This window comes from Hypanus sabinus, chromosome 1 (genome assembly GCF_030144855.1).
Source record: "Hypanus sabinus isolate sHypSab1 chromosome 1, sHypSab1.hap1, whole genome shotgun sequence".
Lineage (NCBI taxonomy): Eukaryota > Metazoa > Chordata > Chondrichthyes > Myliobatiformes > Dasyatidae > Hypanus > Hypanus sabinus.
Window position 1 is genome coordinate 54,612,916 of NC_082706.1, and position 18,258 is coordinate 54,631,173.

An 18,258-nucleotide genomic window follows, 5' to 3' on the forward strand; every position below is an offset into this window, starting at 1 on the left:
AAGTTCATCATCCTTATCCATAATATTCCTAGCATTAAAATAAACTCACTTCATTGTTTCAATTACTTTGTCCTTCCCTGTTGTTACTGGTCATGACATCTACTTTCCTTTCAATCCCTCCACTCTCTTACCTGATACTCTGCTTCTAATCCCCCGGTAAACTAGGTGCAACCCTCCTGAGGAGTCCTGATGAATATCCCACCCAGGATATTGCTTTCCCTGCAGTAAAGATGACATCTGACCCTTTTGAATGGGCCACCACTGCCCCAATAGAATGCATGGGATCCACAGTGACTTGGCTCTTTGGATTCAGAACTGACTTGCCCATGAATGAGTGAGTGGTGGTCAATGGGAATTTTTCTGGCTGGAGGTCTGTAACTAGTGGTGCTGTGCTGGTCTTTACTAGGACCTGTGTTTTTTATGCATCATAAAGATCGCAGAAGATATAAAGATTGTTGGTGCTGTGGATAGTGTAGATATTGTCAGTGGACACAGTGGGATATAGTTCAGTTCCAGATATTGGTGGAGAAATGGCAGAGTTTAGTCCAGGCAATTCTGACCTGATGCCCCTTGGGAACTCAAATATAAAGAGACAGTAGACAGGACCCTAAACAGCACTGACATACAGAAGCATTTTCATCTGCACCATGGATATTCAGCCCCTATGCACTTCTTAGCCCCATCGAGAAGGCATTAAAACTCTCCACTTCTTTTTTAAGAAAATGACAGATCGATTCCACTCCACCACCACCCTGCTCTGAACTCCATCTGACAGAACTGGTCCTCACTCTCAACAATATTTCCTTCACCGCCTTTTGCATTCTCAAGACTTGAGGGGTAGCCATGGGCACTCACAGGGGTCCTAGCTGTACCTGCCTCTTTAGTGGTTATGTAGAACAGTCCATGCACCAGGCCTTTCCCAGTAATACTCCCTGACCTTTCTCCACTTAATTGATGACTGCACTGTTGCTGCTCCATTCACCCAGGCTGAGATCAGTAATGTCATCAAATTTGCCTCTAACCTCCACCCTGCTATTAAATTCACTTCCTCCATTTCTGACCTCCCTCCATTTTCTCCATTACCTCCATTTATGGAGACAAAGTGCCAACTAATATCTTTTATTAACCTATTGATTCCCATGGATATTTCAACCATCACCCTCCCTACCTGCCTCCTGTGGAAATGCTATTCCATTTTGTCTGTTTCTTTGCCTCCACCACATCTATTCCTAGGGTGTGGCTTTTCTTTCCAAGATATCAGAGATGTCCTCCTTCTTCAAAGGATGGGGTTTCTCTCCCTCTATTATTGATGCTGCCCTCTCCTGCATCTCCTCCATTTCCCAAACATCCACACTCAGCCCATCTTCCCACCATCTTTACAGTGATAGAGGTCTTCTTGTCCTTGTCTGCAACCCCATCAGCCTCCACATCCCACACATTATCCTTCGCAACTTCCACCATCTCTAAAGGGATTCTCACTAAACATATCCTTACCTCCCACTCCCACCCTCTTCCCCAGCAGGGATTGCTCCCCTCCCAATTCCCTTGTCCATTTGTCCCTCCTCACTAATCTCCTTCCAAGCAGCCCAAAGCTACACCTGCCCGTTGAGCTCCTCCTTCACGTCCAGTCAGGGTCCCCAATAGTCCTTCCAGTTGAGGCAACATTTCATGTGCGGATCTCCTCACATTGTCGAATGAATCCAGGGCTTTGATGTGGACACTTCTACCTTGGGGAGACTTGTCGAAACTAGGGGATTGCTTCATAGAGAACCTCTGCAGCATCCACCAAAACTGGAACTTCCAGTGGCCAAACATTTAATTTTCAATTTCCCAATGCTATTCTAAATATACAGAGAGTGGTGAGTGTCAGGAATGTGCTGCCAGGGGTGGTGGTGCAGGCAGAACAGACAGAGACATTTACGAGTTTGTTAGATGGACACGTCAATGCGCATGGAATGGCGATATATGGAGAATGTACAGCTAGAACAGGTTAGTTTAGTTAAACATTTGTCAACTAGTTTAAATCGTTCAGCACTACAAAGTTCTTTATTGACACTTTCCTCCACTGGTGATAATAAATGTGGAGAAATGGGAATTCCATTGGATGGGAAACAGAAATGTGGTGTGGAAAGATGGAGTGATCTTGGTTAAATATTAAGCTTAATGAGTGGGTTCAGAGTCTCTGAGAAACGACAATACTTTGTTTGTCTGTAATGTCACAGGTTTGGAAAAGAGGAACAGGAAATAGAAACAATAGGAGGCTCACATTCCCTCACACCTCCCTACCCCAATGAATGAGGTCCCAGCTGATCACCAACCTCAGCTCCACCTTCCTATCCAGTCCTCAGGTCCTGAATGCTCATTCCACTGATCCTCCATCAGATATTCATAAAATCTGGATAATGATATCTTCCTGGGGTAGAGAGCTATCACTTTAGAAATATCTGCTCATCTCAGTGCTCACTGATCTTTGTCCCAAGACAGGGATCCCCATTCCCAATGGTTTAATACAGGGAAGGAGAATGGAAACAGGTTATTATGCATCATTCCAGTTCTCAGGAAAATGCTGGAATCCATTGTGATGATGTGACCATGGAAAACTGATTGGACAGACTCGATATCCAGGTCCAAAATGGAGCTGGTATTCGGTAAGCCCATTGTCTGAGTATTTCACCACCAGGGCAGCACAACAGGGACTGGAATGTAATTTGATCTTTAATACACTGACAGATGATACAGTCACTGACAGTGTTCCTCTCTGCTGTTGAACTGAATGGTTTCCCTGGTCACTTGGCCTTGGACCACCTGTACAACAACAATACCTACATCAGGCTGCTGTTTATTGATTACAGCTTAGGGTTCAACACCATCATACCCTCAGCACTGATCAGGAAGATGTAAAACCTGGACCTCTGTGGCTCCTTCATCGGGAGACGACAGTCAGTGTGGATTGATGATAACATCTCCTCCTCACTGACAATCAACACAGGAGCACCTCAAGAATGTGTGCTTAGCCCGCTGCTCCACTCTCCATAAACCCATGATTGTGCAGTTAAGTACAGCTCAAACACCATCTATACTTCTGTTGATGACACTCAGATGATGACGAGGCAACGTACAGGAGTGAGAAAGATCAGCTGGATGACTGGTGTCATAGCAACAACCTTGCACTCTATATTAGTAAGACCAAGGAATTGATTGTCGACTTCAGGAAGGGGAAATCAGGAGAACACACACAAGTCCTCATCAAGGGCTCAGCTGGGTATAGGGGAAGTGGTTTCAAGTGGCTCTCTGTCAGCATTTCATAAGGTTTATCCTGAGCACAATATTTTGATGGAGTTATGAAACAGCCACACCAGTGGCTAGATTTCATTTGGGGTCTGAGGAGACTTGATATGTCACCAAAGACTCTTGCAATTTCCTGCAGATTTACTGTGAAGAGTATTCTAACTGACTGTCCGGTCAGAATGTTAAAATGGCTCAATCAAAGTTATGCAAAAGCTTACTGGTAATTCAGATGGTGAGAAGTACAACTAAAAGCATTACAAATAATCACCTTTTGACTCTGAGTTTTCTGGCATTTTTATCCCACTAATAAGATGAACTGAAGTGTCTTATATGAGTAGGCTTGGGCCTACTCTGATTGCTCCGGGGAGCAGATCTAAGGACTCAGTTTGGTTCAGGATGCTGTTGTTTGCTTCTGTTGTTTGTATAATGTGTTCTTTTTTCTCATTTATATTTTCATTTTAAATTGGTCTCTTCAGGTTTCTTGCTTTGTGACTGCCTGTAACCACACACATCTCAAGGTGTATAATTTTTACATTCTTTGATAATATATACACTTGGATCTTGAATGACCGTCTGATATGGATGGACCCAATGAAAAGAAATGGAAAAAGCTGAAGAAATTTGTAAACTCTGCCATCTCCATCATGGCCACTAGCCTCCCCAACATCGAAAACATCTTCAGAAGCTACTGTCTCAAAAAGTTGACATCCATGATTAAAGACATCCATCACCCAGGACAATCCCTCTTCTCATTGCTAATAAACCTAATTTTGAACTCAGTGGATCAGGCAGGATCTATGCAGATAGAGGGATGGTGACATATCACATTCCTAAAGCAGGATTTCCTTACAAAATATTGACCATCCCTTCCTCTCTACTGATGCTGCCTGACCCGCTGAGCTCCTCCACACTCCACAGGTTGTTTTCTGCTCCACAATTATTGAATGATAGCAGAGAAGAGGCAAAATTCAGCACAGCCTCCAAAGAGGAAAGGTCATCAAATCAGAGAGAGACAGAGAACAAGAGTATCGATCTGTGACCAACTTGAGCTTGGAGATGGATGCCAACCATCATGGGTCAATAGACTGTGTCCTGGGAATGAGAGATCCTGAGGAATGTGAACACAACTGGTTAATTGTGATTTTACCACAGGAAACATCCCTGCCATGCTTCACTGGGAAGTCTGAGGGAAAATATTTAATAGTGTACGGTCTAGAGAGTGGAGGGACCAGTGCCTATGGATTCACTTCTCACACTGACTCAACCCACCTGCTCCCAGTCCCATAAACCTCTACCCTTTCTCTCTCTTGGACAGAAACAGGGTGGATGTTGTAGCCAGAAGGGTCATATAGAAGAGAAGAGGACATTCCTCACCTCTCCCTCCCTACCTTCCACCCTCTCCTTCCCAACCCATCCTTCCCCTCCATCCTTCCTTATCTCATCCCATTACTCTGCCCCTGGATGCATCTTTCCATCAATTCTCAACCTTTCACTGAACTGCTCTTGTTATTTCCATGTTCTCTGAACCCTTGTGGGCTGGTCCCACCGCTCCATGCTACAATGCCATTGGCTCCAGTGGGAGCCACTCAGCACACTGACGGATTGTGAGTGGGCAGGAAGGATTACGTTTACCCCTCATTTTTCTGAAGTCTGAAGAAGGCTGAGTAAGGGCAAATCATTTGTAGCCCCCTGATAAGCCTCAGGCTCGCTCAGCTCACTTCCGTCTAGGGGGAGCTGCCTTCAGCCCCACCAAATTGAGTAATCAGCTTGTGTAGGTGCTATGTGATGTGTCCACCATGCCAAATAACACACAGTACACCATATGCCATTAAATGATTACACTTTATAGATCTTACTGGAACTATGGACTTAATAGAGATACAATATAAAAGGAAAAAGTAAAAGGCACCTAACTTATCAAAGTTCAACTAGTTCATGCACAACTGATGGAGCTCAGTTAACAAAGTCTTCTTGCCACCATTCGATCCCCTCAGACCTCCTCGACCCGCTGCCTGGGACCAACAACGGTGGTCAACCAGATGCTCCATACAAATCTGTCCTCGTCTCCTCTCCTCGCCAAAGACCCTGAGCCTCAGACTCCTATCAGGTGAAGGGAAATCCTATCTGGGGGAAGAAACAACTGCCATGCCTCTGGCACTGAGCCCAGCCCAATGCCTCAGAACAGAAGGGAACTGAAGAGGCTGGCAGCAATAATAGAGGACTCTATAGACAGGAGGCAGATAGGCAATTCTGTGGGTGGGAAAAGGTAACACAAATAGTAGCTTGCCTCCCAGGTGTCAGGGTCCATGATGTTTCTGGATTGGGAACCTGTTTCTGGGTACCCTGAAAAGGGAGGCTGAGCATCCAGAAGGTGTGGTACATATTGGTTCCAATGACATAGGAAGAAAAAGGGAGGAGGTTCTGAAAAACAGGGAGTTAGGAAGGAGGCTGAGTAGCCAGACCTCAAGGGTAGTAATCTTGGAAATGTTGCCTATGCCACGTGACAGTGAGGATAGGAATAGAATGAGGTAGCAAATAATGTGTGGCTGAAGAATTGGAGCAGGGGACAGGGATTCAGATTTCTGGAGAATTGGGAACTCTTTTGGAGCAGGTGGGAGCAGTACGATAGGGGTAGGTAGCACTTGAATCTGAAGGGGGCCAACATTCTTGTAAGCCAGTTTACTAGAGCTTTTGGGAGTGGTTTAAACTAATATGGCAGGTGGATGGGAACCAGGATGACAGAGGTAAGGATAAAACCAGCAGGTTTGTAAGTAGATGATGGGAGTAATATGTATGTATGAAATGGCAAGCCAATGATTGGGTACAAATGCAGACAAAACAAAGAGTTAATCTGTACCATAGAGGGTAAATTCAAAAGAGCAAAGAATGCAGAACTGATGGTGCTCTATTTAAATACATGTAGCATTCAGAATAAGCTGGATTAACTTGTGGTGAAATTAAAGATTGGTTGGTATGATGTTGTAGGCATCGAGTTGTGGGTGAAAGAAGGCCATAGTTGGGAGTTTAACATCAAAGAATATACTTTGTACCAAAAGGACAGGCAGGAAGGCATAGGCTATGGTGTGGCTTTGTTCGTAAGAGATGGAATTACATCTCTAGAAAGAAGTGACATAGGGTCAGAGAATGTTGAGTCTTTGTGGGTGGGGTTATGAAGCTGCAAGGATTAAAAAGTCATGATGGGAATCATATACTGGCCTCCAAATAGTAGCCAAGATGTGGGGGTTGAGATTGCAAAGTGAGATGGAAAAGGCATATAATAAGGGTAATGACACAATTTTAATGGGAGAATTCAATATGCAAGAGGATTGGGAAAATCACAAGCAGGGCATTTGTTGAATGCCTATGAGGTGGCTTTTAAGAGCAGTTTGTGTTTGAGTCTATTTGGGGAAAAGCTATCTTAGATTGGGTGTTGTGTAATAACCCAGGTCTTATAAGGGAGCTTAACGCAAAGGAGCCCTTAGGAGGCAGTGATCATTATATGACAAGCTTCTGTTCAGGGAGTTAGGTGCCAAGTTACAGGGCAGTGATTGCAGGATTGCTACCTGTGTCATGTGCTAGTGAGGCTATGACTGGGAAGATTATACACTTTAATATGTGGCTAAGGAGTTGGTGTAAGAGAGAGGGCATAAGATTTTTGGACCATTGGGCTCTCTTCCAGTGAAGGTGTGACCTGTATGGAAGAGATGGTTTGCTCCTGAACTGGAGGGGGATGAATAACCTTGTGGGAATGTTCATTAGTGCTGCATGGGGGGGTTTAAATTAGACATGCAGGGGGATTGGAACCAGAGTGCCAGAACAGTTAGTGGAGTGGATGTGGAGGCAGATGTTGGTAAGACCTCAGACAAATTTGTAATCAAACAGTTGAGCATAGTGTGACTATTGTCCTCAGCTGAATATACTTCAATGCAAGAAGCATTGTAGGAAAAGTGGATGAACGTGCTGAAGCTGAGGTAATGGGTTTACAGACAGAGGCAAAGTGCAGTGAGGAGAGACTGTAGGGCAAAATTGCACTCAACAGGATGAGCTGTAAAATAAAAGGTGGACAGAATCAAAAAGGTGAATTCAGGACCAAAGGTGTTATATTTGAATTTGTGCAGTATACTGTTACGTACCCCATTACTGGGGTAACAGACCGGCAGAAATGGACTGATACATTGGAGTCTGGTGATACTATAACTAAAGGTGTTTATTAGTAAACTAAGCAATACAGTATCAAAAATACAAATATACATATAAAACAGGTTAACAATGATAAATACAGAAATGCAGGAATAATAATTAAAACCAAGCTCTGTCAAAGTCTAGGGGTAAATGAATTGTCATAAGAGAATATTGAGTTCAGTTCAGGTCGCGCTGAGGTAGTTGTTCTTGTGTTGCAATGTTGAAGAGAGAGAGAGTGAGCGAGCAAGAGATGAACAGCTGCAGCAGGCAAACCTTCCATCGTTTTCTTGTTCCATTGTACCATTGTTGCCACCGAATGTGACCCTTCCGTTCCAGGTTAGACCGTTCTTCAGTGATGGACTCGTCACCCAGGCAAGGGTGGACACACACACAAGTCCCCACCGGTCTGCCTTCATCCACTGTGCTCCAGACCAATTCTCCTGAACCGATCCTCCAGGCCCCCACCTTCCTGTGGGTGCACAACACTCTTTCAATGTCCACTGGTATGTCTGAGGGTGTCTCCCCAGACCCACCCATCTTTTATCCCCACTGACAGGGTATCAGCCATCCATCAACTCTATGTCCATCAAACTGGACACTCCCTGCTGTCTCCTCAGGAAGGTTAACGAGCAAGGAAGTGTCCTTGTAGCAAAAGGTAAACAATCAGTGAAGAAGCCATAATACATAAATCATTCGTCTCTCTCTCTCTCTCTTATCTGTAGCAGATGCCTCTACCTCTGTTCTTCATCTCTCCCTCTCATTAGCAACATAGTTCCTGGGGGGGGGGGGGTGGTCAGTTCTGGACCCCATTTCCATCTGGTTTGTTCAGCACACATAACAATATGGAATAAGGTCAATGAACTTGTAGCACCATTTCAGATGGGCTTGTATGATGTTGAGCTGAATGTCCAAGGATACACATTATAGTGAAAAGACAGGCAAGAATAGTAGAAGAATGTGTGATACCCGTCAAGGTTCTTAAGCAGAACATTACAGAACCTAATCAAGCACAGGCTGTTTTATATTAGGCAATGTGTATTGATGGAGAATTAAACAGAAACACTTGGTAAAGGATCATGAGGAAGTCGTGACTGCTACATGGTAGAATTCTAATTCCAGCTGAGGGAGAACTCAGGTCCAAGGTGAAGGCAATGACAACAAATATAATGATATGTCACTCAAGTTGCAAAGGAGAACTGAGTAAATCAGCTGACAGCAGGTCAGTAGATGGACAATGACAGAAAGTCAGACAGTTGCCCCATAATTCTCAATGGAATTATATCCTAATCATAGAGTGATTCCATCTGGAAGAGAAGAAATCCATGGTTGACAAGGAATGTAAAGGGCATTTTAAATAGAAACAGGAAGTAGGAGGTGACCTGGGGAGGGTATTAGGCCAGTGAGAAGCAGTAAAGCATCAAAGAGAGGAAAAGGGGAGGGAATTTGTCTATCAGCAGGAGAAATCAATATTCATGCCATCAAATTGGAGTCTACCCAGATAGAATATAAAGTGTTGCTCCTTCACCCTGAGGGTGGCCTCATCTTGAAAGAAGGATAGGCCATAGACCAACACATCAGGATGGGAATGGGAATTGGAATTAAAATGCTGAGCCACCAGGAAGTCCCACTTGCAGTGGATGGTGCAGAGGTGATCAATTAAATTCTTCCCAATTTACAACAGGTCTCTTCCGTTATTCCCCACTCTGACCTTTTATTTCTCCTCAACTGCCTACTACTTCCGCCTAGGTTCCCTCCTCATTCCCATTCTCCTATGGTCATTCTCCTCTCCTATCAGATAGTTTCTTCTCCAACCCTTGACCTATCCCACTCAGCTGGCTTCACCTATCGCCATCCAGCTCTCCTCCTTCCCCTCAACCCCCACCTTTTTATTCTGGCATTTTCCCCCTTCCCCTGAAGAAGGGTTTTGGCCTGAAATGTCAACTACCTACAGTTCCATAGATGATGCCAGATGTGCTGAGTTCCTCCAGCATTTTGTGTGTGTGTTGTTAATGGAAAAACTTCCATCAGTCTTCACTCTTTAAGACACAAACCATATAACCATATAACAATCACAGCACGGAAACAGGCCATCTTGGCCCTCCTAGTCCGTGCCGAACCCTTAATCTCACCTAGTCCCACCTACCCGCACTCAGCCCATAACCCTCCACTCCTTTCCTGTCCATATACCTATCCAATTTTACCTTAAATGACACAACTGAACTGGCCTCTACTACTTCTACAGGAAGCTCATTCCACACAGCTATCACTCTTTGAGTAAAGAAATACCCCTTCGTGTTTCCCTTAAACTTCTGCCCCCTAACTCTCAAATCATGTCCTCTAGTTTGAATCTCCCCTACTCTCAATGGAAACAGCCTGTTCACGTCAACTGTATCTATCCCTCTCAAAATTTTAAATACCTCGATCAAATCCCCCCTCAACCTTCTATGCTCCAATGAATAGAGACCTAACTTATTCAACCTTTCTCTGTAACTTAATTGCTGAAACCCAGGTAACATCCTAGTAAATCGTCTCTGCACTCTCTTTAATTTTTTGATATCTTTCCTATAATTCGGTGACCAGAACTGCACACAATATTCCAAATTTGGCCTTACCAATGCCTTGTACAACTTTAGCATTACATCCCAACTTCTGTACTCAATGCTTTGATTTATAAAGGCCAGCGTTCCAAAAGCCCTCTTCACCACCCTATCTACATGAGACTCCACTTTCAGGGAACTATGCACAGTTATTCCTATGTTTCTCTGCATTCCTCAATGCCCTACCATTTACTCTGTATGTTCTATTTGGATTATTCCTGCCAAAATGTAGAACCTCACACTTCTCAGCATGAAACTCCATCTGCCAACGTTCAGCCCATTCTTCTAACTGGCATAAATCTCCCTGCAAGCTTTGAAAATCCACCTCATTATCCACAACACCTCCTACCTTAGTATCATTGGCATACTTACTAATCCAATTTACCACCCCATCATCCAGATCATTTATGTATATTACAAACAACATTGGGCCAAAAACAGATCCCTGAGGCACCCCGCTAGTCACCGGCCTCCATCCCGATAAACAATTATCCACCACTACTCTCTGGCATCTCCCATCTAGCCACTGTTGAATCCATTTTATTACTCCAGCATTAATACCTAACGACTGAACCTTCTTAACTAACCTTCCATGTGGAACTTTGTCAAAGGCTTTGCTGAAGTCCATATAGACTACATCCACTGCCTTACCCTCGTCAACATTCCTCGTAACTTCTTCAAAAAATTCAATAAGGTTTGTCAAACATGACCTTCCACGCACAAATCCATGCTGGCTACTTCTAATCAGATCCTGTCTATCCAGATAATTATAAATACTATCTCTAAGAATACTTTCCATTAATTTACCCACCACTGATGTCAAACTGATAGGTCTATAATTGCTAGGCTTCCTTCTAGAACCCTTTTTAAACAATGGAACCACATGAGCAATACGCCAATCCTCCGGCACAATCCCAGTTTCTAATGACATATTAAAGATTTCCGTCAGAGCTCCTGCTATTTCTACACAAACTTCCATCAAGGTCCTGGGGAATATCCTGTCAGGATCCGGAGATTTATCCACTTTTAAATTTCTTAAAAGCACCAGTGCCTCCACCTCTTTAATTGTCATAGGTTCCATAACTTCCTTACTTGTTTCCCACACCTTAGACAATTCAATATCCTTCTCCTTAGTGAATACCAAAGAGAAGAAATCATTCAAAATCTCTCCCATCTCCTTCGGTTCCACACATAGCTGACCACTCTGATTCTCCAAGGGGCCAATTTTATCCCTCACTATCCTCTTGCTTTTAATATAACTGTAGAAACCTTTCGGATTTACTTTCACCTTATTTGCCAAACCAACCTCGTATCTTCTTTTAGCTTTTCTAATCTCTTTCTTAAGATTTCTTTTACATTCTTTATATTCCTTGAGCAATTCCTTTACTCCATGCTGCCTATATCTATTGTAGACATCCCTCTTTTTCTGAACCAAATTTCTAATATCCCTTGAAAACCATGGTGCTCTCAAACCTTTAACCTTTCCTTTCACCCTAACAGGAACATAAAGATTCTGTACCCTCATAATTTCACCCTTAAATGACCTCCATTTCTCTATTACATCCTTCCCATAAAACAACTTGACCCAATCCACTCTCTCTAAATCCCTTCGCATCCCCTCAAAGTTAGCCTTTCTCCAATAAAAAATCTCAACTCTAGGTCCAGTCCTGTCCTTCTCCACAATTATATTGAAGCTAATGCTATTGTGATCACTGGACCCGAAGTGCTCCCCAACACATACATCTGTCAGCTGACCTATCGCATTCCCTAACAGGAGATCCAACACTGCCCCAACTCTAGTCGGTACTTCTATGTATTTTCGTGTGATAACTATTACAGCTCAGGGCACTGGATTCAGAGTTCAATCCTCAGAGTTCAGAGCCACCCTCAGGGTGAAGGAGCAACACCTTATATTCTATCTGGGTAGCCTCCAATTTGATGGCATGAATATTGATTTCTCCTGCTGATAGTCAAATTCCCTCCCCACATCCTCTGTGAGGTGTTTCTGTACATCTTCCCCATGGAATGTTTGAGCTTAGTCTGCATCCTCTGGTTTCCTCCCACAGGTTAATAATGTACCAGGCATCATTGTAACAGACAGGTCAAGTCATTGAGTATACTTAAGGTGGAGGTTGATCGGTTCTTGATTAGTCAGAGTGTCAAAGGAAGAAGGCAGGAAAATGAGATTAAGAGGGATAATAAATCAGCCTGAATGGAAAATGGCAGATTCAATATGCCAAGTATCCTAATTCTGCTCCTATGACTTATGCTCTTATTGGTGAGTTAATTGGTCATTGTATGTAGTCCCGCGATTAGGTTAGAGATAAATCACAGTGGATTGGCAGTTGCTAAGCTTTATGGTTTGAAGGGCTGGAGGAACCGAGTCTGTGCTGTATCTCTAAATAAATAAAATTACAATTTTGTTTTCAGAAGACTGTCCAAACTTGTCTTAACCATGTTAATTTCTGAAAACAAAATTGTAATGAGTTAAGTTGGTTAACTTAAGACATGTCCCAACCATGGATACGAACAATATCCAATGATTTCCAGACAAGAAAGGACATTTAAAATGTTTACCAATTTCAGCTTTATTCATAACCTGAAGGGTTAAGTTTATCAGCAAAATGTAAATAATTTCAGATTTCCTGTTACAACACACACACCCTCAAGCGGATTTTCAGTTTCTCTGCTCAACATTGCAGTGAAGTGTGAGATATTCTTGCATGATTAATGTACCACAAATGATTCATCTAGTGCTACATAGTGGTTGATAAGGTCATCACAGCTGGGTGTCTTGGTGTGGATAAGCTCCAACAACATAATAAATGCTGCTAATGGGGTGCGTCTCAAATAACCTCTGGCAACCAAGTCCAGCACCTGGACTTCTCGAATGGCTTAGCTAATAAGTTCAAAGTTAATTTATTCAGCATACAATGTCAGAATGTAGTAGCTGTATTGCATAATATTCTGTCATAATGCTCCACGCCCCTTCCTTCTCCCATTCTTGTTTCATCCTTCTGAGAAACCATGTTTCACTGTGTATGGGATCAAACAATTCACACTCTTCTGCTCTACTCAGTACTGTGTGATACCAAAGTATTCAGCCAGTTAATACTCTGTTGTTGAGTCAAACTCACCTGTCCAAAATGGGAATATAAACTCGGGAAAACCAACCATAACCTTATCACAAATGCAGTGGGGTGCTCTCCTTTCAACTGTCTACACTTATGCAGAGATTCCACCTGGTTACCTCAATGAGTTTCTGCAGCTTTTAATACAGCCTCCTGTAAATCACACATACCTATTCCTCCAGCCGGACTGAGTGCAACACTAATGTTAGACACCGAAGGGTTAACTTCCATTCCTTTGCTCCATCTAAACTGTGAATTATCTTCTGCTGCTGTGTTTTCAAAGATCATCTCTATTGTGTACCTTTTGCTAGGCCGATAGCAAAGAACCAAAAACACAGAGTGAATCTGTTCAAAGCATGTTTGTTTGCAAGGAGAAGCACCATACAGGGAAAGCAGAGGAGTGTGCCAAAGAATGAATGACAGTTAAATTTTAGAACCTCAAAGTCCTCCCAGGTCCCCCCTTCTGCATGTAAGTGGCAGCAAGTAACAATCCGCCCTTTCCCCCACCGGCAAACAAAAAGCATTGGCACTCATCACCAAGCACTCAAGTATGAGCAAAATAACAGCAAAGACACAGACTTGCAGTTACCTCAAAGATTTCGCGTTTCACCCAGTATTTGACATACAGCAGGTTCTCTCTCTCTCCCTAATAAGGGAGAAAGAGGCGTCTCCATTTTCCTAGCGAGTGGGGAGACATAGCAAACAACTTGTAGGTTTATGATGTCAAAAGTCCGCCATGTCACTTTTTACAAGCTCTGTACCCGAAAAACCAGGCACACAACTGCCAATATTCTGACTCCCCAATGACACATGAGTGTCCTGTCATGAGACCGACCCTTGATCCGCCTGTCTCCAGAGACCCGAGATCCTATGCTCCGGAATCCAAGCTGAACTCTTAGGCCAAGCTTTTGGCATGCTAAACAACAATGATCCATTGTGAAACCCTGAGAGCAGGTCCCATTCCTACAGAGAACCAAAGTCAGCGTGTAACTCCAGGTCAGGGTCTCTAAAAAAACCCTGAAAGGGAAAATTAGAGGTATTAAAGATAGTAATAGAGCTGTTTCTGAAGATGCAAGCAAAGGAGGGCCATTTGTTATGAGTGATGAACAGACCTGATGGACAATGGGGTGAAGGGTTAACCATTCCCAACCACCCACCCCGAGAACCACAAACTATTACTGTTGTTATGCTGACCATGAGAAAGAGAGAGAAAAACAGGCAAGAATATCAGCGACAGATAGGAGAGAGGGGGAAATTGCTGATTAACTGTATTGTGACTCCTTTTTGAAATTATTTACTGTTTCGCTGCAACGACAATAGTTTGCTCAATAACATTCCTCAGTGGACTGGAGGAGTGGCCTAATTTGATGGACACAGTCATTCAGAATTGATGGATAGCTGAGTTCCCGTTGGTAGGGATAAAAGACAGGTCTGGAGAGACACCCTTCAGACATGCCAGAGGACACTGATCGAGTGCTGGAACCCACAAGAAAGGTGGGGGCTTCGAAGACCAAACCAGGAGGTCAGTCAGTAAGGCTATCAGTGAAAAAGCAGGGCCGGTGTGGACTTGTGTGCGTGTCCACTCATGCCAGAGTGATGAGTCCACCACAGAAGAACAGTCTAGCAGAAGGACGGAGAGGTCATAACTGAATGACCACAACGATACAATGGATTAAGAAAGTAAAGGAAGGTTTGGCTGCTGTAGCTGTTACAGCTCGCTCTCTCTCGCTCTCTCTCTCTCTCTCTCTCTCTCTCTCTCTCTCTCTCTCTCTCTCTCTCTCTCTCTCTCTCTGTCCAATGATTACAATACAACAACCGTAACTACATCAGCACTCATGAACTGAACTGAACTTTATACTTTTCTATGACAATTCATCTACCCCTAGACATCACTACAGCTTGTTTATTATTGCTTATTATTATAGCTACACTTTTAGGTTTATTACTGCTAACTTGTGTTATAAGTATATTTGCATTATTAATATGGTTTTGCTTAATTTTATTAATAAACACCTTTACATATAGTACCACCAGACTCCAACGGATTCTTCTTTCTCTACTGGTTAGACACCCAGTTACGGGGTACGTACAAATTGGGGGCTCATCCGGGATTTGAATGCGTAATTAGGGGGCCAGTGAATCGGGATAAAAGTCCCTTATCTGATCTGGTTGTGAGATCAACCAGACAGCAAACCAGCTGAGATGGATATTGTCACATTTTTAAAAGACCCGACTGCAGAGGTATTAGAGGTTGCCAGGAAGGCTGAATTGGTGATTGTTGCAAAATGATTAGATCTCCCAGAGGTGAAATAATCGATGAGAAAGGTGAATATACAGAGAGAAATAACTATGCATTATGCAGCCAAGGGTGTGTTCACACCAGATGTATTGGACCTGTTCCCTGAGAGAAAACCAGCTAACGGGGAGGTTCAGTCAGAGATAGAAAAAATAAAGTTGGCTGAGAAAGAGAAGAAAAGGCAGCATGAACTTCAGATGAAGCAGCTGGGAGCAGAGAGAGAAGCTGCAGGGTGAAGAGAGGATGCAGTGAGGTGAAAAGAGGAAGCTGAATGGAGGAGAGAGGAGGAAGAAAGGAAGGCTGAAAGGCAGATGGAGGAAAGGGAGAAAGAGAGGCAGCATGCATTGGAAATAAAGAAGTTAAAGGTACAGCAGGGAAGAGACTGGGTGGCAGACCCAAATGAGGGGATCAAGATTGGTCAAGAGATCCAGTTGATATCTCCATTCGAGGAGATGGATGTTGATAAGTTTCTCCTCCATTTTGAGAAAGTGGCTGTGAATCAGGACTGGCCTGAGAGAAAATGGGCTGTTCTGTTACTAGGGGGAAGGCTCAGCAGGTGTAGTCAGCATTGTCTATGGAAGAGTCTAAGGATTATGAGGAAGTAAAAAGGGCTGTACTGAGGAGTTATGAGTTGTTGCCAGAGGCCTACCGGCAGATGTTCCGGAACTTGAGAAAGCCGTGGAACCACATGTATTTAGAGTTTGCCCGTGAGATGTAAATGTATTGTGAGCGTTGGTGCTCCTCAAAAGGGGTTGATGAAGATTATGATAAATTGTTACAGTTAGTACTGATGGAGCAATTTAAAAGTTGTATCCCTGAGAGTATGAAGACATACTTGAATGAGAAGGAGACAGAGACTCTGACTGCGACTGCCAAGTTAGCAGACGAGTATGCTTTAACCCACAAGTCAAAGTTTTCCTCAAGTAAGAGTTACCAGAGAGGCAGGAGGGATAGTAGAGAAAGCCCACCGACAGAGAATAAGCTGGAAGCTAGTGGAAAGGTAAGGGGGAGGAAAAGCAGGTTGGCAGGAAGGTTCCTAGCTTTACCTGTTATAATTGTAGGAAAACTGGTCATACAGCATCTAAGTGTTTTGCTCTGAAGAAGGAGACAGGAAAAGGGAAAATGGCAGTCCCAACTGGTTGCATTGAGTCAGTTAGCAGATCAATGAGGAAGGCAAAGGTAGATAGAGCACAAGAGGGGCATCAGAAGTTTATCTCGGAAGGGACGGTGTCTGTGAAGGAAGGAGAAACCCCAGTTCCAGTGCGGATCTGGAGAGTTACTGAGGCTGATCCGTCATTGATTTTAAGGAAGGTATTAGATTTTGGTTCTGAGACCCAGACTGGGGAGGCTGTGTTAAGAGGTATCAGAAAAGGGACCGAGACCATACCTTTTCACAGGATATTTTTGAAATGGGACCTGGTATCTGGACCAGTCAAAATAGGGGTGCAGTCGAAACTACCGATGGACGGTGTGGATGTCCTACCTGGTAATGATCTGGCAGGTGGTGATGTGTGTTCAGCAGTGAAGCTGACAAGTAAGCCTCTAAGTGCTGAGGACCCGCCCATAGATCCTAAGATTTATCCCGCATGCTCAATAACTTGCAGCATGTCTAGAAAGGCAGCTGAGAAAGGAGCCAGTTTAAATAAGTCCAGTGTTGATTTAGCGGAGACATTTTTGCCAACCTTGTATGAAAAGAGGTTACTGGATGAGAGGGAAAAGGATAGTGGATCTAAGGAGAATAAAGGAAAGGAGGTAGATCTAGCATTAGCAAGGAGGGACTTTATAAAGGAACAGAGTCGTGATGAGGAGCTTATGGTGTTGAAAGAATCAGCTCTTTCTGAAGTAGAGATTGATAAAGAACCAGAGGGCTACTACCTGAAGGAGGGAATGTTAATGAGGAAGTGAAGGCCTACCACGGTGCCAGTCAATGAGGACTGGGCGCTGGTACACCAGGTGGTATTTCTGAAGATTTATCGGAATGAAATTTTGAACTTGGCTCACAAGGGACCTCCAGGTGGACATTTGGGAGTAAGGAAGACAGTAGATAGGGTTATGAAAGATTTTCATTGGCCGAACATGAGGAAGGATATTGTTGACTATTGTAAAAGGTGCCATACTTGTCAGGTGGTAGGAAAGCCAAATCAGGTTATTCCTAAGGCACCCCTCAGAACAATACCCGCCTTTGGGGAGCCTTTTTCACGAATCATCGTGGATTTTGTGGGTCCTTTGCCCAGAACTGCCAGCGGAGGGTAGTATGTCATGACTATGATGTGTGCTGCTACTCGATTCCCAGAGGCTGTGTGCCTGGGGAACATTAGGACTCCTGCAGTAGTAAAGGCTCTCATTAAATTTTTCACCATGGTAGGGTTACCTAGAGAGTTACAGTCAGATCAGAGAAGTACCTTCACGTCCTGTGCATTTCAGCAAATGTTGACACAGTTGGGAGTTAAACAAATTCTAGCCTCTGCATATCACCCGGAATCTCAAGGAGCATTGGAAAGATTCCATGTGACTTTAAAGACCATGATTAAAACTTACTGTCAGGAAAACACTCGAGACTGGGATGATGCATTACCACTTCTGTTATTTGCAGTGAGGGATATGGTTCAAGAATCTCTGGGGTTCAGTCCATTTGAGCTTGTTTTTGGTCACAGGCCAAGAGGACCTTTAACCTTACTCAAAGAAAAATGGTCTTGTCCGAACGTGCAAGTCAATGTGATTGACGATGTTTTGAGGTTCTGTGAAAGGCTCCAGAAAGTTTGCG